The 22,971-nt window shown below is 46.1% G+C and overlaps 1 protein-coding gene across 7 annotated transcripts in view; it reads left to right on the forward strand.

The window, feature by feature from the left end:
* Nucleotides 1-22,971, forward strand: part of LOC8043509 (inactive dipeptidyl peptidase 10) — a 546,782-nt gene that overhangs the window by 433,093 nt on the left and 90,718 nt on the right. The window lies entirely within an intron of this gene.

Genomic DNA, 22,971 nt, shown 5'->3' on the forward strand with positions numbered 1-22,971 from the left:
AGCATAGGTCCCCCAAGCTCGGCATACTGACGTCTCCTCCTCTCCCTCTGATTCTCAGCTATAGCCACGGACAAGGGGAAAGCGGCAGGGAGGAGCTTAGGTTGTTCCGCTTCCAGGGCGAGCTTCTTACCCTCGACGACGCTTCGACCTTTCGGGCTCGTGGAGCGTGCACGCGCAGCCAAAACCGTCGCCTCCTATATACTGACAAAGCCTGCCAGATCGCCACGAGAATCGGCCGCCGAAATGGAAAATGTGGAGCAGCAGACAACAAATGAGAGGAGAGCCAGGTGACTGGCGCCCCGCTGCGGCGAAACGCCGAAACACGCTTCTCCCGAGCGAACAAGTGTGTTTCGGGTCCTCGCCGCTGCAAGAGCTATGCTCTGACGTCCAGGTTCCCCGAGAAATGGCTCTTTGATCCTCTGTGCTAGCAGATCCTCGCGCTCCAAATCAGCGACCGGGCACTCTATGGCTCCGTCGTCAAACTGTCAGACTTTGTGGGTATAGAGCAGGCTATAACGAAGCGCACAAGAAGGCATGGGCTGGAGGCGTTCGAACAACACGCCCAGCCATTCTCGTTCTGTCAGTGACTGCAACTTGTCCAGTGGCCGTGTCGCGTCCTCTGTGACCTTCGCCAACAACCGTCCTATGCAACACGGTGCACGCTAAGTCCTACTCAAAGTTAATGCACGGCTGCCTCTTCGTTGGCTATATGCAGACTGAAAACTTTTACTACACCCTTAAGTGTTAACATAATCTTTTACAGGGCTAATACCCTAAGTCTGTATGATGTTGGAAGTATTAGCAGCCTCCTAGGTGCATTATGACGAGCACCAAGTTCACTAGCGACCACGCAGTTCCCACATGCACTACGCCAGCCTTATGCGGAACTTAACTGAAACCTAAGTGGTACCGGATCAAGAATGTAAAGACTGCAAATACAAACGCAATGGACCACGCACGAGAGGATTCATGACCTGCTTCACGGTCTTAAATACTTGATAGTTCAAAGATACTGAAGCGCAGGTGTCCGTTTCCGCAATTACAAAGCTTACACGTACGTTGGTTTGTTTTTGTCAATATTTCGCGTAATGCATAACATATAGACAGGTCCAAGGATCGCATCTCCGAGTAAAGAGTATAGGTGCAAGCATCGACCATAAAACAACTTCGGCGTGAGCACGTATCACTTCGGCAAACACCCTTCCAAAAAATGTTCGTCTCACTTCAGCTTTCCGCAATTTTGAAATCCGTTTTACACCCTTCAAAAATGAAGGGTGTTCCACGCAACAATCACCCTATTTTACGATTGAAAAATGTTATTCGGTCGAATTAAGGGTGCTGAAGAAAGAACGCAGCCACGTGTTCCGGCGATACCTCCTAGGATACGAGGCCTGCACATTACGTCATCGTTAGTGGATCCCGGCTCAAGCGGCAAACACGTTGGAGCTGGACGGGAGTAACCGAAAAGTGGAAGAAGCGTCCGTCGTGGCATCTTCACCTGCCAGCGTCACGCTCGTTCCGAGACACTGCACGACGGGCTTGCGATGATCCTTCTTCGTAAAGGGGGGGGGGGGGGGGGGGGGGTGTTGATTGCAGTGGGGGGAGGCTTATGCAGATTTGGGCAACTTACTCGAAAAACACAATGAATTTGAATTCCAAATTACCGAGCCTTAAATGTGATGAACTACCGCTACAATTATTTTCGCTGAAAAGTAACGGATATCTGTACTCGTTACTATACACCAATTACTTGCACGTTAGATATCCCGTACACTTGTCAAGGAAACGATAGAAACAATTTTGATATTTTCAAAAATGTTGCGCAACACCACTTTCCATTTCTTATACGCCGGCATTATGGTAGGGTCATTCCACGCCAAAGGAGACGCGACAATTTTTTCGTGTCTGGAATATGTACAAAAAAACATTATATAAATAAACCTCCAAACTTAAAAAAAAACTTCTGCAAAAAAAATATACCTTTTATTTTTGCCGATCTTAAGCTTTAAATTTCTGCAATTTGCATAAAATCCGTGTAGTTAAAAAAAGATATTGCGAAAAATTGGTTGCGTATTACACAAATTGGAGTGGACGCGTAATTACCTAATAACATACCCTAGCTTATAATAAAATTTAAACATTGAAAGACGCCACATTGAGTCCAAAGAGGATCTAAAAAACACAAAGACTTTATGAGATTTCTTCATTTTTGTAGTCAACTTGGAGTTGACTGTTAGCAGAACAGTAGATCGAGGTTGGGTGTGCGACGCGTAAGTAACTGTAATTTTCGAAATACGAGCTTATACGTATAAGAACTATATCTCATACTTCCACTCTAGGAAGGTGTAAGTGAGCCCCTTTATTCAGAGATCGATCATGCATGATCTGGGGAGCGTGATTGAAACACCTACGCGCGACCATCGCTGAATGTTGCGAATTCTTATCATCCGCTTTTTCACACCACCAGCCTTAACAATACCAGAATGGTGTCAATGATCACATGGCTTTGTCGCGCCTTTTCTAGGAGCCCGGCATATGCGCTTAATATAATAAAAAAAATGATTACCGATTTCTTTTTATTTGAATTCTTGAATTATAATAAAACAGCCCCAAACAATTGAACATATTAAAGTGTTAGAGGAACAATGTCTTACACTGCAGCGGTCAATAGATGCGTCGACGGGACTACATTTTTTTTTGGGGGGGGGGGGGGGGGAGGGGGGGGGAGGGGGAGGAGGGGGGGAGGGGGCATTATAAATTACATTTTATTCACAAATAGTAGCTTTATCGGTTTTTGTTTCTGGGCATTCTTATGATAGTATAGCTTACCTGGTTACATTTCACTAGTGAATGCTCTGTTTCCCGCGAGTGGTTGTATTGTCTGCTGCCTTTCATCGTGGGTATTTTCTTGTGATGTTTTGTTTTACTTAACCTGGTCTTTACGAAGATTCAATGTTTTCAAATTTTATTGCATGTTTTGCTGAAACGTGTATGCCTGTTTCCCTCGAACCATTTTGCTACATTGCTGCCCATCCGAAATTGAAGAACCTTGAACAATGGATTTATTCGATTAATGGCTTTGTGCTTCTCTTTCAAAACCAATATTTTCAAAATGCTACCCTTTTCATGCCTCATTTTACAGATATAAAATAGACAACAGGCACGGTAATAGACGCTGGTAGTAAAAATTGAAAACAAACAGAAATATACATTACCTATTCGCAAAGTTCTGCATGTACATAGTATACGTTTTAAATGGGCTAATACGCGCCGCGCTAATGGTGGCCGTTATTTTTTTTTATTTTTTCTGGCAGACATTTGCAGTAGAGAGGGGTATAATTAAAAAGCCGTGGTATCCACAATAGCTCTCTATTTCTCGTTCTTGATTTTTCTCTGGCTCCGTTTCTAGCGTTTTATTCAACTAGGCCCCTCCTTTCAACTGCCTACGCGCCGTTGCTACATCGTCCTGAGGAAATAGGTCCAAGAATTATCGAGTGATAGTTGGAAAAATTGACAGCGACCTTCATCTTCGAAGTTATATAGGCATGAAATATTGTGTTCAAGGAGCGATCGTTAAAATTTGTTAAGAAGAACAGTTGTTTCAGAGGGTGAAGAACCCATATCTTTGTTAATTCCCACGCCAAATGTAGCAGGGAAACTAACTTGGTGGGAAGGTTACGTGACATCAGTTTTTCCACAAAATTTAGCGGGGAAACTGAATTGGTGCTTAGGTCACGTGACGCAAATTGTTTCGCTCAATTTAGGGGGGGGGGGGGGGGGGGGTTGAGATGGCTTGTAGCTCTCATGACGTAAGGTCACGTAAAATCACGTGAAACTGGATTAGTGTTTAGGTTACGACGTGGCATTCGTTTCCCCCGCCGAATTTCGCGGTAAATGAACGGACGGGCGAACAAAATCATGATATTGGAGGGCATAAGAAAGCGGGGGGCTCCGTTAAAACCACTTCATGCTTTATAAACAAAGCTCGTATAAAAACCAGCCAGGCTCCGCAATATGCCTGTGAGGCTGCTTTCCCACAGCGCACGCGGAAGGCCAATCACTGCGTTCCGCAGAGCGCGCTCAGCGAAAGGCGACACGCAAAACACGGTTGTACTCGACAAACGCAATATGCGCGAAACTTCATTCCTATTACCCTCGTGCAGAAGGCGCTTGTCTGCTAGACTTTCTTTTTTTTGGGCCTTCCCTTTTACTGGATTCTCTGACAAATATTTTCACTGAGAAAGTTAGAAACCTAGTGAAAAGTCTGAACAGCTGGAGAAGTTTTATTAGACGAAGGTATCCGGAACGTTTTTCCAATTCAGCCTTTTCTGTTGTTCCAACTCTTTCTTTTTTTTCGACGTGCGCTTTGTAGGGTTGCTGTAATTCCTACTGCTTTAGTGTGCTTGAATCTTTTTTGGAGTGGTATAGAGGCATGGAGAAGAGAAGGAAGACCAGCAACCCTTCTTTTCGAAGTCCTATAAGGCAATCAATGCAGTATTATATGAGCGATCGCTCGAAGCGACAGTACAACAATGTTCGATTGCGATGTATCTTCATCTTACACTCCTTTACTGGCACTAGTGGGGCCTAAGTATCCCTGTAGGCGACCCCGCTGACCAAGAAACTTCTCGATCGTGTTATAATTTCAAGGTTAAAAGCGGACTGCCTCCTTAGCTTTCAGTTTCTACTTCGGAAAACTTGATGAAGTAGTCGTGAGATATATTGTTGATGTGGGGCACCCGCGGTGACGGTATTCGAATGCAGCTCTTACATTGGACCCAAGCACTGCGTGAGCACTGGACTTGGGCCAACATCACCTAGATAATCAAAGCCTGTGCACCAGAATTTTGACGTCGTGAGAGCGAAATCGAGCGAAGACGCCGATTGGATACGAGTGCTGCGTCAGTGTTCGGCCTAGCCTCGTGCCCAATCAGAGCGTCCAAGGACGCTCGGCATCAGTCTCGGGGCCAATTCATGAGTCGGCTTTATCGGACATTGATGACATTCCATGCAATAAGAGTCGGGCGTTCAGAGGCCTTCGTTATTCTAGATGGTGCTGCTTGGGCTCATGACAATCGTTGTCTTGACGAGCATTCGGTTAGTATTTTGAGTCCAGTGGCCAATGATGGGAGTAGCCGAACTCTTTCTATGACCGAAGGTCAGCGTGTGGCCGGTGCTTTGCAACCTTCACGCGTGGCTATGATGAACATTGGCGGCATATAGGTGGCACCAAATAGCGTGGCCGCTTGTTCGGGCTGAGAGTTGACGGGGTGAACTCTGCTCGTTTTTCTTTAATGTTTCCAGCGACTGCCATTGCGCTTTAAAAAAACAAAAACGCGTGTTATGTAGGTAATGGACGACAAAGCTTAACACAAAGCGTTATTTTTTATAAGTAAAAAAATTGTTGCAGTTTTTTTTAAAATATTGTTTAGGAGACATTCAACAGTCGTTTATTCTTTTACCCGCGTTACATTTAGCGAGCAAATTGACGTCACGTGACCGACGTCACGCGACATGACGTCACGTAATGTCATGGTATCCCGTGGCACTAGAACGACACCGTAACCTCACAGTGTCATGTGACATGACGTCAGAACATGTGGCTCAAATTTCCTCGCATAGAGCGACGCCCCAAGAACTTGGGAAAGGGAACAGCCAGGGATTGACGGGGTGGGCTTGGTCGAACGGTTCTCGGAATGTTCGACCGACAGGCTGGAAACTAATTCAGAACTTTCCGCTCTACTATCCGCCGTCTATGCATTTTTAAAAGTTGAAGTTTTACGCAGTGCGGACCATGCGAGGATTTTGTTTTCCAAGATCGATCATTACAACGAGACGGATTGTTTTATGAATGAGAGATCACGTCAATAATGTTTTCTGTATGATACAAGCTTCTTTGTCCGCTAATCAAGCCGACATTTTTTAATTTGATGTGCATCAAAGGTTTTACGCTCAGATTATGCACCGGCTGTGCACTATTCACTATACTCCGCTGGCCCTTACGCTCAGGCTAGAAGTTCCGCCTTCAGAGCGACCTCGCTGGCTTCTCCTGTGCTTTGGTTGCGCGTTCCTGCGCGTTCACACTTGTGTTAGTGAGGGCAGAAAGCTCGCGCTGCGGGCGGGGCTTCTAGTCTCAGTTTAAGCGTGAACCGGGGTATATCCAGGGAAACGGTTCTCTGCCGAAATTCGCCCCTGCAGGGTAGTGCTTAATATTTCTATTCCCAAATGGACTGTTCGGATATTTGCACTTTGAGATTACACACTTGGTTACCCTTACGTCATATTCAAAAGCTATCAAATGGGTCACATTTATCCTAACCCTAAATTACCTTTTACTTTTTTTCCGCTTCATAAAAAAGAACAGTTAGAGAAACGTCGTTAACTTCGACAGATTACATTATAACGCCAGTTTTCATGCAGTGTTTGGTTTCACGCTTAACTGTCCAACGGTACACACGTTCATTAGTAATGTTCTAAAAATGCCAGCTGCCCAGGGCGTCCAAATCTGGAAATGAGCAAGTTCTAAATGATAGTCAAATGGCAAGAGTTAAGAGGTACATTAAACGCGGGGAGTATCTTTATTTTTTCGAGCAGTATTTTTTTTTTCTATTCCGGCATACCTCGACGCGTAGAAACGAGCAATAAAATCCCGCCTCTCTCCTGTCCTCTTCCACGTTTTGTTTTCCGTGTGCTTCTCCGTCCGCTGCCTTAAGTAAATACCGCGTCGTGCGCCGAGAGTTTTATTTTTGTTTCTTGTTCCTTTCGTGTAACCTAATTAGGCGCCATGCATAAATTATGTCAGGAGTCGACGGCGAAAGAGGCAGTGTACGGGCGAAAAGCAAGGAGGCTTGGCTCGAGTGCACCGTCGGAAATCAACGGAGTATCTTGAATATTTCAGGTTGACATTCGAATGTGTGAGATTAAGGAATTTTGAGCGCGCGGGCTTGAGCTAAGTGCTGGACGGTACATAAGGAGAGATCCTGTAATGCCCGTTATTGAAAAAGAAAAACAAAACAACGAAATGATGGCGTCGAAACATGCCCAACATCTTCTAATCTCAAATATATACATAATGTTTTGTTCAGTGAGTTTTTTTTATGTGATTTTGAGAAAACTTTTGTAATCTTTAGAGGAGCGGTAATCCTTACACATTGCCTCACTTTTCGATTCATGGCTAGCAACTTTTCGAAGGAGCAATTTTTTGGGCTACCTAGTCCATTGGGCGCCCACCACACGTCGAAATCGCTTGATTTCTGCGTGACTTGAAAGGAACAAAATCACGCCTGCTTTGTTTTCAAAGCCGGACACCATAACGTGGAGACACTACGACACGCTAAGCCTTTGATCCCCGTGACCTATCGGGCGTTCGGGCTAAGGGAACAGCGCCCTGTAAGTGTGACGCCATTGCTTTACATAACGAGCTTCCTTATTTTTTCGTTTACAAAAACAATATTCATTCCCGAAATCCCCAGACTCGACTAGCCATAGCGGCTGGTAAAACCTATCGCTTCGCCGTATAGGACCTTCCATAAATTTGGCACGCACCATTGCCGCCGATGACCCGACCGCAATCTCCTCGAGGTCTGCTCGCCTCGCATCTACGCGATGCCTCGGAAGAAAGGTAGAGCCTAAGGGTCTTGGAGATCAGCCACGCGTACAGTTAAAAGTATGGCATAAAAAATTGATGGCAGCTACCACCGCTTGCGAAAAACGTACGCGTGGCCAGGAGCTGGCTAGAGCTCCGGAAACAGAGCTCACCGCAAAAGGGAGCAATAGAAGTGGTCCATTGATACTTTCACAAGAGTAGTCTCTGGAATGTGAAGAAGCGCGGAGGCGTAACCTATGATCTTCACGTGACTTTAGTGATTTGTTCTGCGGCGTTATTTTGTGCGGCCATCAAATTGCATGCGGAGTGATGCTTACGACACGTCCAGGTGTGCGTATTTTAAACTCTCAGCTAATATAGCCACAACCAACATGTATGACGAAGCACATTTCCTGGGAACATCAGTCCGGTCTGGTGCTGTGACCCGCCATTTGCTTCCTAAAACCTGCACGGTCACGCAGTCGGCACTCGAAAGATTGTAAATAGGTGTCACACACTTTTGGATGTATATTGTTCGGGCTTGCCCTGTGCGGTTAAATCCTGGTTCTCCTTTGTAATCGGGTTTTGTGTGCCCTGTCGTCCAAACATGCGGTTTGATGTTTTTTTTTTCTCGAAAGTCCCGCAAACTTGAGTTGTATGCGGGCATTTTTAAGGTTTCTATCAAATCCAATGACGAAATTTACGTATAGATCCGTTTAACTCGGTCCTGTGGTGCGAGCGCGATTGTAAACGCGAACTTGTAAGGCTCCGATCGAGCACAAAGCGGCCCTGCTGCGCTCGATCATGCAGCGTCGTTTACGAGCATAAATCAGCATCTATCTGTGCGCAGTGAGAAAGCGTTTAAAAAAATAGAAAACTATAAAAAAAAATGCAACTTGCGCTTTTAGTGTCCAATCAAAATAAAAATAATGCTTTTCTAACATAGAGTTATTATAATGTACGCTAGAGGTTCAACTGGCGCTAGTGTCTACGCGACTTCCGTGACGCAAATTGAAGCAGACAGCAACCAGTCTACTTTTCCAGTCTTCCTGTGTATTCCTATGGGAAAGCGCGCGTGCATTTTGTCTCTTCGCAGGAAAATAACACGGAACACTTTGGTTATTTGGGTCGTACCGAATAGTATGTACCTTGATTAACACTGTAAAAGTGTAATTGCTTTAGTTAGCGCATTTTTCTTCATCAGTGACCGATCTTTAACTTCGCTACATTTCATTCCCAAACGTGTGTTCCGCAGCAGGTGTGTAGAAACAAGCGACGATTCGAAGCAACATTACAATCGAAAGGAATGTAGAGTGTGTTCAAGGCTCGCCAGCAATCCGGTGACGCTTATATATTGATAATATGCCAGTCCTGTCACTGTATGAAAATGACCCCGTCGTGCATGAGCGGATAAAAACATTCAAAACGTAGAGAATAAAGTCCGTGGGCTATAAACGTTGTCTCTTCGTATTGTTTTCTCTGCCGAGCAGCTTTTATCGGGCACTTGTTCTCAAAGATTTCGAGCGTGCGAGTGATATTTTGAACGTAGAACAAGCAGCTTCGCTCAGAGCAGAAAGAATAAAACGGTACTTACTTATTTAAAATAGGAATAGATTACGTGGCCTTCGATTAATTTTGATCGTATATGCACGTGTAGTTACTGATCCGGTGTTACTGCGTAGTTCTTGCCGTCTTTCTTAATTTTTCAGATGTTCTTCGTTCGTTTGGCACGTATATCCCCCACGCTGAAAAGCGCCGACGTCGTGTTCGCGTTAACAGTGTCCGACAGTGCACATAAATACACGTACGAAGCTGTTTTAGCACCGTTTTTAATGCGATGAATTTGAAAGAAAAACACCGTAACTGACCAATTATTTCGTCGGCCTGACTGAGAAATGTTCCAAGCTACCTAGTACGTACGAATTATTCGGGATATTTGCTCTTATGATCGAGCGCAGAGAGAAAATGCACTCACTTTTTCCCATAGAAATGCATTACCGGAAGCCAATTTTCGACTGGTTGCTGTCTGCTTCAATTTGCGTCAGCACACTAGCGCCACTTGAACATCTAGCGTACATTATAATAACTCTATGTTTTCTAACATATCTTGTTTTATTTTGTACATCTATATCCACCAGTAAAATTCTGCCAGCTTAGCTTCCTCGAGCAACGTGTAAAAGCGCAATGACATACAATCAAAAAGGCGATTGAGAAATATTCAGTTTTGCTCGTCGGAGGCGCTGTCGTAACTTGAGAGTTGCAGGAGTATTGTAACTCCGTGGGTACATGAAGTATACTTTGCTTCAAAACGCGGTAACCGTCGTCCCTCGACGCTCGGCGCTTACATTTCACTGATTGGCCAGATTTGGCCACTGGAGCACTCCACCCTAGCAGTTAGACAGTGTCGAGTCGAAATACCAAGTCCCTCGTACAAACGTGCAGCTTCGCGTGGTCGTTGTACATAGCGAGAGGGCGTTTCCAAAAACTGATACTTATAATTTATAAGCAAACAAGAATGGGCGCGCAATAACATTATAAAATGGAAAGCTTACAGTGTTCTCTTTAGGCCTACTTAGATAGCTTATGGAGTGTCACCCCTTCGTTTGGCAGTTGCAAACTCCCAAGACAGCAACAGGTCAAACACCCCTAGCGGTAGTACTATTCCCGCGTTCAAAAAGCGCAAGCAACTCGAAGATCATTTAATGGTCCTGGATTGAAGGACAATACATCACGTATCACACAAACAAGACAAAGCTTCATACGTAAAATATTATTTAAAAAACCAGCCGGTTTTTTTGCGAGATAAAAGCAAAGAAAGAAACGTACATTGAATTTAAAAAAAAAAAAAAACTAAATCTGAAACTTTTTAAACTTTATAAGTTTTTCTCAGCCTAACGGAAGTAGACTGCGCGACAGAGTTTAGGGTGGAAGTGGCGTCGGGGTTTTGTCGCCTTTCGAGCCTACGGGGTATAGAGGAACACCGACTGTCATCGCCCACGTTGGAGCCCCAAATTAGCGCCTTCCGCCGCACAAGTAGCTCCGATGAGAACTTTTCAGCTACCCAAAAATTAAAAAAAAAAAAAAAAAAAAATGGCGAAATCTGGCGATTGTTTGTTTGTGCAGACAGCGTTTCGCCTCTGCGCTTGGCCATTCAATTTAAGTGTACTCTCTGGTACGAAGAAAGCGCGCAGGGGCCCTAAACTCGTCAAATACAAAGTTGGAGGCAAAGTTGACGGAGCGCGCCGATTGGACAATCACGACAATGACTTCGCGTTTTTCTCGTCGACATCCAATCGGCGCGCTCCGCGAACTTTCGGCTACAACTTTGTATCTGACGAGTTTAGGGCCCCAGGTGCCCTATAAACTCCTCAGGCACAAGTTTCAGCCCAAAGTTCGCGAAGAGCGCCGATTGGACGCTGGCGACAAAAGTGCCATGTCATCATCGTGATAGTCCAATCGGTGCGCTCCGTCAACTTCGGCCCCAACTTTGTGATTGCCGAGTTTAGGGCCCCTGGGGCCCTAAACTCGTGAAACACAAAGTTGGAGCTGAAAGTTCGCAGAGTGCCCCGATTGGACGTCAGCGAAAAAAGTCCGAAGTCATCGTCGTGATAGGCCAGTCGGTACGCTCCGTCAACTTCGGCTCCAACTTTGCGTTTTACGAATTTAGCGACCCTGGTCTACTTCACACTAAGCCCGACCACAGCCGACGGTAAGATCGGACGGAGCCAATCAACTACCGCCAAAAGTGCACCGTCATGGAGCTAGTCGTCTTTGCGCGTTTCCTATTGCCGTCTAAACAAATCACGCCCTGAAAAAAAAAAATTGGTCGCTGCAGAGGAATTATTACGCCGCCCAAATTTCCGTAGAGCTACGGCCGCAGCTGAAGAAACGTTACCGGGCACCTGCAGCCCGACGACGTCGGGTGCGCAAAAAGCGAATGTCCGTGGTTCGGAGTCCGATAGAGGCAAATATGCCGGTCCCCGCGCCGCCATATTTTGGGATCATACGCGGAATCGCGCGCGATTGTCTTCGAAGGGATGCTGAACCGAAATCTGGATTCCACAAAACACGATGGCAGAAGCGTGCAACGGGACGCTACAAACAAAAAAAACACCACTCAATCACCGATATCTCGAACGGATGACCGTATTTTTCTAAAAAAAAAAAAAAAAAGAGGCGCATTTGACAGATATGTTGACGTCGTTTCTCCGAGAAGAGCCGAGAAGGAGAGGGAACGGGGGAACGGCCTCGCGTCTTCTCCGCCTCGCCGCCTTGAGGGGGCGAAGCGAAGAGTGGAAGAAACGAGTTATGTTGACCTCACGCGCCTCGTCAGCCTCGTTCAATCTCGACCTCTTTTTCCAGAAATACGGCCGTCCATTCCAGATGTCGCCTTACGAGCAGTGTAGTAGGGACTGTAGCGTCCCGCCTACATTTCCTGCATCGTTTTCTGAAATCCAAATTTCGGTTCACCATCCCTTTAACGCATCGCAGAGTCGCGCGGGAGAGTCGCGTGAACTGCTCGTGCCGCGGAGCGAGCGAGTTCGGCCGCCCGGCCGCTGTTCGGAGCAATGAGCGAAGATAGAGGAATCGCCGCTGCCGTAGGGGCGTCTATCGCCCTTTCAATCAGACAGGGGCGCGTCGCTCTGAAGCGAGCGAACGTACGAGCTAGCAGGTAAGAAAGTGCGCACGTGCGTACTGCGCGGTTCTCGACAACAGAGGGCCGTCTGTGTGGCGCAACGAGGTAGAGGGGCTTAGAGCGATAAACTGGTATCCTGTTCACGAGGCGAAAGTGATCCCCCTCTGGCTGCCACCATGTCGTACAATTTTGACCACTAGACACGTGACCGTACCAATTCCTAAGGCTTTTATGCAAAACTAAGCTGAGATTTGTATTGCGATCGCTGTAAAACAAAAACATGCTGAAATATATATATATTTTTTTTAACTGTTAGCCCCAGAGATTAGTACCTAGCTCCGATAAAAACCCAAAATACAGCACCGTGGCTGATGGCATCTCGGAGCCATTGCGAAGCTGCCCGAGTTCTTGTCATAAAAGCACCATTTTAAACTTAAAACAAACGAAACATGACTTATCCCGTCGGAACTGTTAGTAAAGATAAATGATAAATTATCTGTGCGCGGTACTTTGTGTAAAATCTAGACGTAAAACTATAAGGTCACGTGTTTAGTGGTCAAAGATGTGCACCGTTGCCGCGGCCGGGCGGGGGTCACTTTCAGCTGCCAGTTTATCGCTCTTAGGCCCCTACCTCGTTGGTTTGACGTCACTTCCGTGACCACGTTTTCGTGACATGAACCTCGCAACTTGGCACCCCCTTTCAAGCGCGGAGAAACACGTAGTTCTACCTCAAAAAAAGAGCAGGATCATGACGCATTCTCTACTCGAGGTTGGTTTAGCCGGGAACGGCAAACATGCAAAGGCGGCGAGTGCCGAGGCACTTTTTTCGGCGCTCCTCGACGGACTTGGACGGATCGCGGCGTCGAAAGAGACCCTTTTCGAAATTTAGAAATGATGCGTTGATTATGTGCGCAATCATTTCACAATTTGGAAAAGTGTCTATAGACCTTTCCAAAAAAAAAAAAAGAAAACTCCTGGCCGGTTCAATTTTCAGTGTTTGTGCGCATGGCCCATGATTGCTCGCTTTGCGAAGCGACAAACATGCGCCAGGTGGGCTGACGAGATCGGACGCCGGGCTGACGACTCGTCAATATTGGAACGGTGTATATCGGCAACCTGCAATGCTGTTTGGTTTGGCGCTATCTAGCGATTGAAGCAAGAAACATATTGGGTATTTCTGGAAGTGGTGGCTGCATCGTTCAAACGTGAGCTATTACACTTTGGTGGCGTTGCTTAGCCTAGTGTCCGAAGCGAGAAATGCCGGGTAGGTCAGAAAGCAGAGGGCATGTAACATGTCGATACAACGGAAGCTAAGACTCCTGCGGGCCAATCGGAACTTCGGAGTGAGGCACGGGAACGTGTAATGCCGGAGTGCGCTTTTACGGCGGAGAAGGCTTTTTGCTGTGTCATGCTCCAATATATGTTCGTTGTGCTCGTATACGTAGCACATATCGGAGGCAGTCGGAACGCAGTGCAGGGCGTAGCGTTCAGCCTCTGCCGAGTTAAAACGAGACAGAGTATAACCGTGGGCTCTCACTCTGCTGGCGCCGCCTGGTCGTTGGCTGCTGCCAATACGGCATGTAGACTGACGCTTCGAACCCACTCGAGATGGTCCGCAAAAATCGGTCTCTCAACGTATCGCGCTGCGATTTTCTACAGAAGTGCGGCTAGGCGGTAAAATCATGGAGCGAAAACATCAACAAACAATAAACATCAACCTTAATAAAAAAATTAAAAAAAAACTTGTTTCAGGTTATCTGCTGCAACATTCGCAGTCGGCGTCTTTGCCGGGTTCGTTTGGTTGTATTGGCTGCCGAAAGATGGCGCAACGTCGTACACGAAAGTAGTGCAGCGCCTCGACCGATAATTTTTGTAACAAAAATGGAGAACCATGACGGATATAAATTCCTGTTTTTTTATTAAATTCATTTCTGTAATGAATGCATTTTCGCACTTTGAGAACTGAACATTAGAGTGACACGCGCGGGCAGAATGAAAGGCTTCCTAAGATCGTCTGCTGAGCTCTATGCTGGCGCGCTCGACACTTCTTACATCTGTCGGCGACGAATACAGCTATCCGAGCCCAATCATAGCGCCGTCTGCAAATACCGCAACAAAGAACCCGAAAACTTTTTTTTTTTTTTAACAGGGTAAGTCCGTTTGTTGATGCTTTGACTCCCAGTTTACACCACCTTGTCGCACCAGTATATTAAATTGCAGCGCGATACGTTGAAAAGCCATTTTTTGTGAACCATCTAAAGGTTCAAAACGTTAGTATACATGATGTAGTATACGTTAAGTATCTGATACTGAGGGATTACGCTGAAAAACACGACGTCAAAGACTGAGAGGCAGCACAGGACAGGGCGTACTTTGATATAACTAAAATTTTATTACACGACGTCTAATAAAATGTTCGCTGAAACTACGCCTTGTACTATGTTGCCTCTCACTTTTTACCTTTGTGATTTGGGCGAAGAAACCTACTATAAATCAGAACAAACTAGCCCAACTTGGAGTCTTAATTGAGTGTCTTACTTTTGCCTAGGCTAACTCGAGGCCTCAAACCACCGCATTTTTCATTTAAAAAAAAAATGGCAGTTTTGTATGCATACTTCTTTGTGGTAGCTTTAAAAGCAGGGGAGCTGTAATTATTGTCATTTGTTTGGAGGGCGCACCGCACTCGAGGCTTTCATTATAAAAGTAATTTGAGACTATCTCTAGCGTGCAACAAAAGGAGCATGTTTTGAGAAAACAACGCTGAACCGACTTTTAAGCTGCTTACATCAAAGAAGATCTTCCTCGATCTGCAGATCCAGCGGTGAAGTCCCTGACGAAACGGCTCTTCTCCGATTGCGTTTCGCGTACTCAAATACACCCCGCCTCCTGGGGTGAACCTTCTAGAAAAATAAATAATACAGTTGGGATCAATTTTCAGCGCCCAAAAAAACGACCGCATCACTTTTTGGCGTACTGGCGGCGGTTCTGGTCTTACAGCACTCGAATACGGCAGTGTGTCATCGTAAAGCAAATCCGAATTTGGAGGGAGAGGCAGTGAAAAGATCCAAGTACTGTTTGTCCTACTTACTTTTTTTGCGATATATTCGGTTATTGCTCTTTTTTTAATCTCTTGCATTTCACAAAGACACATCGTTTTTATTAGAAGAATTTGTACGCTCTATGATCGTGAGGCTCCTCCTCCCTCGTACCGTTAGAATCCTCGGAACGAACCAAGCAAACAAAAGCGCTCGTAATAAAATTTACAGGAGGACGCTTAAGCTTCGCTTTTAAAAGTGGAACGCGATAGCTAAACTTGCAATCCGCCGCTCGTTCCCAAGGCGCGGGCGCGTGTCCGCGCCTTCAGAAGGCGCGCGGACACGCGGCCTAGTGGGTAGCGTGTCCGGCTCGCAAACGAAAAGTCGTGACACATACCTAAACACGAACATGAGTTCGAATCCCGCATCCGCCCAAAATTCTTCGAATTGTTTCTTCACGGCCAATGAATGACCTTATAAAGTGAAATCGGCCACCTTTAATTCGCGTTACATGGTATGTTTTGATCACTTTCATTCACGTCACGTGACGTCACGTGTCACGTGCACGTGAGTATGTTGTTTGCAATTTCCCTGCGAGGTCGTGTGGCTGTGACGTTATAAGTCTATCGACCAATCAGGCTTTTGCCGTCTCATACTACCGACGCCGGCTTTTCTGCTGCACAAGCTTCTTCCTATATTTTTTGTTTTTTAACTTTCGTACGTTTTTCAGTTTTTACGCTTTCGAAAGCCCGTCTGTGCGACCTACGAAAAGTGCTCAGAGAAATAGCTTAGACAATGCTTCAAACTGAATACGAAGTCTGCGATGCAACACTGAGCGTATCGTGAGCGCGTGAAACGTAAGGATTATCGTTGCGTCGCATGCTCCGTGTTTTGTTGTCTTCTTGATGAGTGTTGTGGAAGAGCAAGGCGACGGGTAGTATTGGGCTTTGAATTCACTCTCGCCCTCGTCGTCTTCATTTTCTTTCCCGCTTCGTCGTTCGCCGGGTTCCCTCCGTAAACAAACATCAGTCGTTTGCATTCCGGTGTTCTCCGGGAAATCAGTCGAGACTGCTACTGCACGGTAGTGGCGGATTTAAAGGGGGGGGGGGGAGGGGGGGGAGGGGGCAGCATGTAAGCCCTCCCCCCCAGAAAAAAAACAACAAAAACTTTATATATAAAACAGACATACACTAGATCTCTTTTTTGTTTTTGTTTTTGGTATCGTGTAAAATAAAAATTTTGAGGTCAACAAAATATACCTCGACAATGCTTGGCTCAAGAGGTCACATTCCTCTGTGGCATCACCTCTCTCTGCAGTAGACCCGTTTCCTGCCCCGCCCACCTTGACCCCATGGCACTAAACGCAACGTGTTACGTACTAAGAAACCAATTCATATTTACAAAGTTTGGTAAAACAAAAAATATTTCGGGCATCGTGTAACCTCTATTGTCTCACCAGACTTGTGCCTATCTTAAATGCTCTGCTCAAAATACTGTATTTCAAATAATTACGGTAGTATTTCGGTAGCTTGCAAATAGATTTTGTCTAGAGTATGTGCTACTTTATCTAAATTACATTTCTCACTATCTTGTACTCAGTATCCCAAAAACATTTTTCCCCCTTCGAAAATATTTGTCGCCGGTACAACCTGCGGAACTAGGGATCGTCAGACTTCAGGGCAAAGCAGAACCGATTGCAGACTTGGAGGCAAGTGACCAAACACGGAACAGTAAACAAAGCACGAGAAAAACACAGGCTTCAAATAGCAACAAAAAACCCCAATGAATAGCCCCAAGTACGCCCGCCTTTATTTATCCTCATCTCCGTTTTTTGCTTATCCAAGTTGTTTTTGAATGGTAAGTCATGCTTGCTACTAACAAAGTGCTGGTGACGTCATCTTGATTTTACACCTATCCCTAAAGCTAGAGTGGCTCCGTCAGCGGAAGAGTTTCCGTGGACCACGTTTCCCCCTCTGCCAAGCCATCTGCAACGAAGAGGCCACTACTGCGCCTGCGCGCCGGTGGCCTTGATAGAGTTCCGGGTATCGCAGCGGGTTGCGAAGAGCGTTGCGGGACGGCGTAAACAATCTACGAAAATTCCCCATTGTGGCGCTAACGCTCGGTATGGTCAGAATGGAACATTTTCAGGAATCACCGGTTCAGGTGTTATTGGTACGACAAGGCGCGAGCTCTTTTTGAAGTGAGCGCAAACATTCCCTCAGCCAAGGAAGCTAGATCTTGCTGGCTTTATTGAGCTGCAGAGACCTAGATTGGTCTTCCCCCAAGCCTCTTCCTAAGCTCGTTCAAAATCGTTTACCTTACCTCCTCCCGAATGCGCACAATGTTTCATTCTCAGAATCTCCCCCCCCCCCACTCCCCCCCCCCCCCCCCCCCCACCCAGTTTTCCGTCGGACGAAGCCAAGGATTGAAAGCGGTTTTGTGGACACTTTCTTGTGTCACTTGTGTTTCCCTCTTGACCTTCCTAACATTCTTTGGACAGTGTGAAAGCACAGGCGCTCCTCCCCGGCCTTGGCTGGGAAGACTAAATACTCGCTCTTGATCGTTGATCAGCAACAATGGCTGCTGCTGATTTTTTTTTTAAATTTTTATAGACGATGTTTCTTCTGTTTTTTTTTGTTTTTTGTTTTTTTTCTTTTGTTTTTGAGCGTTCACGTCTGACGTTTACTCGGGTACTTATCATCAAGTCTGACTGCCTGATCAACTTCTAGTTCAGCTGTAAGGTATATTCAATGCTGGACTGTGTCACGTCCGCCGAATCGCATCAAGGCATATTGCGAAGTTATTGTGGAATGCGTCATGAGTCTGAACCGGGCGTCGAACTAAAGCACGCCATTGCCATGCCCACAACACGTGAAACGCCCTTGTTCCCAAAATCTTTTGGTACCGATTATGTTGCATATCCTTAAATATTTCACAAGATTGTAGCAGCTAAGTCGCTTCTTTAAAGTCATAATGATTACAGCAAATATTTATTTTGAGAGAAGTCATCACAACTAGAGCATTCCCTTTTTACATTCTTATGTTATCAACTTGTAACGTCTTTGCCGAGTATCTTCGAATGTAATTCAATTACTTTCTTCGAAGTATTTGGGCTTTACTCAAAATAGTGTGTACTAAATGTGACTTAAAATTACTAGTCTAATTACATTTTCTAATGGGTATTTTGTATCTCATTTTAAATACTTTTGTTGATCATCTGGCACAACACTGCCTCATTCACTAGATTGCTCCTGTTTGCTGGACGCGTGCTTCTAAAAAACTGCGTACGTCCGGGAGCCTGGTTTATAAACGGAGCGGAAATTCCCCGAATAAGTGGGCTTCTTTTAGTGCAGATTGTTGGGCGAGTTGGCATTAGCTACTCAAAAGTGTGGTACCCCTTGAGACGAGGACGACTGAGGGAACTAGATAACACAAAGCGCTGACAAGTGTTTCATCATCGTGAATTGGGACGTATAGAGACTGCGGTCATTGCACTTGCAGCCAATCCCAGGCCTTGCCGCCACTCGCAAGAACGCACGAAACAAAATGTTTTACTTTTAAACTTTAATGTCTTTTTATTTATTTTGTTTGCATGTCGAAACGTATTATTTTCCATTTGACACTTCTGATTCGCCGCAAAATCTTGATAATGGGCTACTTCGTCTGTTTTTCTTTGTGATTATTTTGATTTCAACAAAAATATGAGATCCATAAACATTTCTTCAAAATCGACGCTAGTTTTTGTAGTTCTACAATTTCGTACCATGGAAAAATTTTCGCTCTCTTAGAAAAAATGAAAACCTTAAAAGCGCAGAAAAATAACAAGACGGCGTGAATATTTTTGGGGGCGGGGGCTGGCAGACTATCTCAAATACTCTACCCAAGATACTGGATTTCAATTACTTTTGCTGGTCATTTGGTATCTTGCAGATACTTATGATTAAGAGTAATTGGTATTTTATCTTATTTTCATTTCTGAGTATCTTGCGCTCATTATCTCAAATACATTTTTCAATCCTTAAGAAAAACTTGTCGCAATCAATATTTTACTGGAATAGGAGTCGGCACACCCCACCTCAAAGTTCAACCGATCACAAACTTGATGTGGAAACGACCGAAGATACAACAAGAAAAAAGCCAGATGCAAATATGCACATGTGAATTGCTTACAGAGAAAAACAAAAACAGAAAGAACTGGGGGAGTTGACACTTGGAAAAAAATGTTCTGTGGGTGGTTTTTTATGTTTGCTTTCGCTACGGCAATTATGTCGCTTTCTTGCCATTCTGGTACTATCTGAAATGCTGTCTGTGGGGAAAGGTGATACCTCGACCCTGAGTAATGAAGACAAAGATTTCCACAATGCATGAAACAGGCTACGAGAAGGATGGGTTCTGTTCTCAAAAGGAATACGAAGCGTCCTCTTAAAATCATGTCCTCTTCTGTGAACGCACTTCTAGAGCTTAGTATTAGGCAAAAATAAAGAAAAGGACAACCGCGAGAAAGACAGCAGTGCTTCTCCGTGTCCGCGTGTGGCTTGTGGCTTTCTTTTCGAAGTGTAGCTATCTCTCATGCAGCGTATGAACAACATAGCCAAAGAGCACCCGGCAAGCGCAGTGTTATTAATTAATTATTTTGTGTATTAAAAATTTGATGTGAACGTCAGATATAGCGGCTATGGCGCTAAGTAAAACGACGCGTTCAAGGTGCGCATCATAAAACCATCCCAATAAGGGATTTCTGGCGTCTTAAAAAGGTAATCTTAAAGATGTACCAAAGATACTGTTCGTTGTACTGGGACAGCATAAAGTAACACCGCGGATTTGCTCGCTTCTTTTCATTGCAAATAAATCATTCTAGGGACGTCACAAAAGTGGATACAAATTGCGCAATGCGGAAGTATCTTCAAAAGCAATTGAACTACGTTGCTAAGTATTTGCAGCCTGCTGAAGATACTCTGCAGTGAAAGTAACTTGAGTAGTACTCTAAATACACTATAAAGCAGGTACATAGCAACTTATCTTAAATTTTTTGTCGATTATCTCTGCAACACTGGGCTCAAGTCTCAATAAACTAATGGTGAATTCCACTCGTAGATCTGGAGCGCTTTCCAAAATCCGCGAGGGAGGCAAAATTCCGCTCCGTGGGACCCGCTCCGTATCGACGAGGGGAAGATAAACTTGCATTTTCGGAGCGACCTCCCCCACACCCCTCCCCACCCCTTCTCCTTCCGCCGTTCAAAATGGCCGCTGCTCGAACTTGACCAGCCCACCAACGCCTCAGCCGGCTGATCTTTCCGACGACCAGTGACGACTGTCACTGCTTAGCTGCAGAAGTAACACGCGACACAGGCCGGGCGGAATTATACGTACCACGACGCCCATGTCACAAATAGCGAAGACGTCCGCGTTCGGCACCGTCACATACCTTTCGGCCGCCTCGAAGCGGCGGGGCACGGACAGCGATTGCCAGCGGTGGAGTTCAGATTGCTAGTACGACTTTAATAAACACAGAGGTAACAAACCATCACTTGCGCGGTCGTTGCCTAACCACATCTTGCTTTATTTCACGGGAAAACGCCGATGGAGTGCAGTGTAAAAAGGTAAACAATCACTGGCTGCAGAATGAATAGGCCTAACCTTGCGTCTGCCTCCGGCTTTTCTGTCGTTCTTCCTCGGTGATCACAGATGTCAGCGCTTACGATTTGCCACGCTCCACATTCTCGGCTTTTTATCCCTGATCTACGCGAGGTAGAAGCGTTCGAGCCGTCACAGTCCAGAGTAAACAACCGACGCACCCGAACAGATCCAACTCCACCGACCGGCCCGCCGATCTGGCCGATCTCTCCAACCTCGCCGCGCATGCGCACCGCCGATTTAGACGGAAATCACGTGGGCCGCTCTGTCAATTTCCGGAGAGATCCATGAAATCCCGCAGAGCAAGTTCGGCGGAGTTTTGGGCGCTCCGTGGAGCGGGCGCTGCCAGAGATCTACGAGCGGAAGATGACCAACTTGAGCCAGATCTGCGAGCGGAATATGCGCGCTCCAAATGGAGCGCTTTTGGAGCGCTCGAGATCTGCGAGCGGAATTCACCATAAGCCCCACAGCCCAGTGGCTGCGCCCCTGTGGTACGCAGTACACTCCATCCCGTGGACGTCTGGAGAAGCCCTTACGTAAAGATGAAATCCTCTTTCACTGGCACGCTCATGGACTATGTCCATGAGCCGGACGTGGAGGCCCCCGTCCAACCCTCCCAGGCCATGTTTCACACCTCGTCATAACCGGAGGCTTTTCCAGTCCTCTCCCGTTATTAGACCTTATGTACACGCTCCACGAATCCATCCCTTGCACGCTCAATCTGCTAGGGCACCTGGCGATAAGCTTCCGCGCACCGCGAGAGGAAAAAAATGTAATCCCTTTGGAAGAACGCGTCGCACGCCACACGAGGGCCAGTAAGCTCTCGTATTTCAACTCTCGTCTTCATCCCGGACCCGCGTGCAGACCGCACCAGTAAAGACGCCCGCCAGATTGTCCGCTTCCGTTCCGGTTATTCCGGACAATTTCCGTGCCGCGTTCACCGCCAGGCGCTCTTCGCGCACAACCGGAAACCGAAGGAAGCGCGAAGGGGGCGACTTCATTTGCGCGCGGCTTAATTCCCGTGGGAAAACGGGAAGGAGCGAGAGTCTACGTGACGTCCTCAATCAACGCCGACGATTATGAGGCGACGGGATCAGCGCCGATCGATACCGGCGCTCCCGGTGAGGAATCCTCGGGAGCACGTCTGGTTCTCGACCACTGCGTGGGCGCAGCTCTCCTTGGCTATTTCGGGACGTCGGGAACGGGAGAAGGGGAGACGGCGCCTGCACCTGTCCGGCGGCGGGGCTTCGCTGGGCGGCAGGTGCATCTGCTCGGGCACCGCATTGCGTTCGGGCGTAGAGCAGACCGCTGGAGAAAGATTGCACTAACCTTGCCAAACACAAGAAAACTAAAAACGTATCCAGGGTGGATGGCGTACTTTTTTTATTCAATAATTTTGGTAGGCCATTTTTTTTTCTTCTTTTTTTTGTCCATGTTTTACATTGTACAGGTGCACTCATGCAAATCTACTTATGAATTCTGGGGGGTTTATTATTCATCAGAAGCACTATAATGCAGGGCTTGCGTTTCCTTGATTCTCTAGAGGTAACGCGCTCAAAGGCATTACTTTACTTGCCTCCATATGCACGTTAGGTAGATACATGTGTTTTGAATATTTTTTTTTGACCCGATGATGGCTAGGGTGTGTAAAATATTAAAACACTTGAGGGATAAAGCGAACAAACTAAGAAAAATATTGAGAGCTGCATTTTGATTTGTTGACCAAACTGCAATGGGCAGAATTGAAACGTAAAAGGAAAAGAAGATTTTCGAGATGTTTTTTTTTTATTTATTTATTTTTTTTTGGGGGGGGGGGCTTATGTATTAACAACGTGGCGTGATGCGCCGTGGTCCCGTGACGTCACAGTATCAACTCATGGTGTCGATGGACGTCGCGTAACGTGATACAGTGACACGTCACGTAATAACGTCTCGGAACCAGAGGTTGCGTGACCGGGTCAAGTGACGCCCCGGTGTCAAGTCATGTTGTCAAGCGACGTCATGCAGGTTGCGACACACCACTTGACGACGTAATGTAGCGTGACTTGAAGTCACGCAAAGTGGTAACGTGGCGTGCTAAT

The sequence above is a fragment of the Ixodes scapularis genome, unplaced genomic scaffold, assembly GCF_016920785.2.
Source record: "Ixodes scapularis isolate PalLabHiFi unplaced genomic scaffold, ASM1692078v2 PGA_scaffold3__209_contigs__length_174095766, whole genome shotgun sequence".
In the NCBI taxonomy this organism is placed as follows: Eukaryota; Metazoa; Arthropoda; class Arachnida; order Ixodida; family Ixodidae; genus Ixodes; species Ixodes scapularis.